This window comes from Monopterus albus, unplaced genomic scaffold, assembly GCF_001952655.1.
Source record: "Monopterus albus unplaced genomic scaffold, M_albus_1.0 scaffold362.1, whole genome shotgun sequence".
NCBI lineage: Eukaryota > Metazoa > Chordata > Actinopteri > Synbranchiformes > Synbranchidae > Monopterus > Monopterus albus.
In genome coordinates this window covers 384,958-386,113 of record NW_018128242.1, presented here as the reverse complement: position 1 = coordinate 386,113, position 1,156 = coordinate 384,958, and positions in this window count along the sequence as shown.

Here is a 1,156-nt window from a genome sequence, read left to right as displayed (position 1 = left end):
TGGATCGCTGTCATCAATCGTGGATGTGATATCCTTCGTCTGGACGCTGTTCTGGATTCCGAGCCGTTCCAGGAGGCGGTAGGACTGACTTAGAGGAGACCGATTGAACAAGAACTGAACTTTTTTTTTCCCTTTCACTATTAATTCTTACAATCTACAAGCCTTACTCCAGATACGGAGACAAACCCTACAGAGACACTTGAAGTAACTAAGTGGGTTTCAGAGTATGAACGACAGATATATTAATTTTCCTGTTCTTTCATTTTTTTCCTATATGTACGTGCTCCATGCTAATGACTTAATTTGTTTTGTGTAAATCTGTCAATTTTACGTTGTTATAAATACAATCTTTTTTTGTAACGGGTCACGGGTTGAGTGTGGGGAATTTCTTGTGGGCTGGAGGTCGGATCGATAATTGGGTGGAGTCTCTGCTGCCAATCTCCTTGTCGAACTTAGTGATCTAAGAGCAGGGGTATAGATTGTCCTTAAGGCCGGGGCAAGACGCGAGTGTTGCCCAGGGTTACACAATGTATTGCATTAGTTGTAAATATCAACAACTCGCCTCTAGTTAAACTCATAAAGATGAACAATTCCAGATTCATGTTTGTGTGTTCTGATTTTTTCATCCTACACTCTGCAGTCTTGCACTATGTCACTGAGGTACATTTTGCAAGTGTAAGCACTGGTCAAAGATAGAACAGCATACAACCCAAACTCTGAAATTTGTGTGTGTGTGTGGGGGGGGGATACTAAAATATTGCATTAAATTTAAGACTGCAAAAAGGCTGGAACACTATCTTTTCTTCAAACAGCAGAAACTTCAGTGAACAGTTTAGCATATCCCTTCAACATTCATAAATGTATTGCTGCTCCTTCTGATTTGTTTGCTTCGCCCACATGTTGAAGTCGATTTGTCATCCACGCTGACAGTCTCTGTGCGATGGATTATATTGTGTACGTTGGTTCTTTTGTTCGCTTGTCCGTCCACATCCTCTGTTATCCCAGTTCCTGCCATCAGTGTATGTGTACCTGTTCGTCCTGTTCTCCTTAGTTGTCCTTCCCTTATTGTAAGTATTATGGACCCTGTTATGTTGTCACTTTGTTGTTGTTTTACATTAAACCTCCTTTTTGTACTAGCACCTGGGTCGGCTATCTT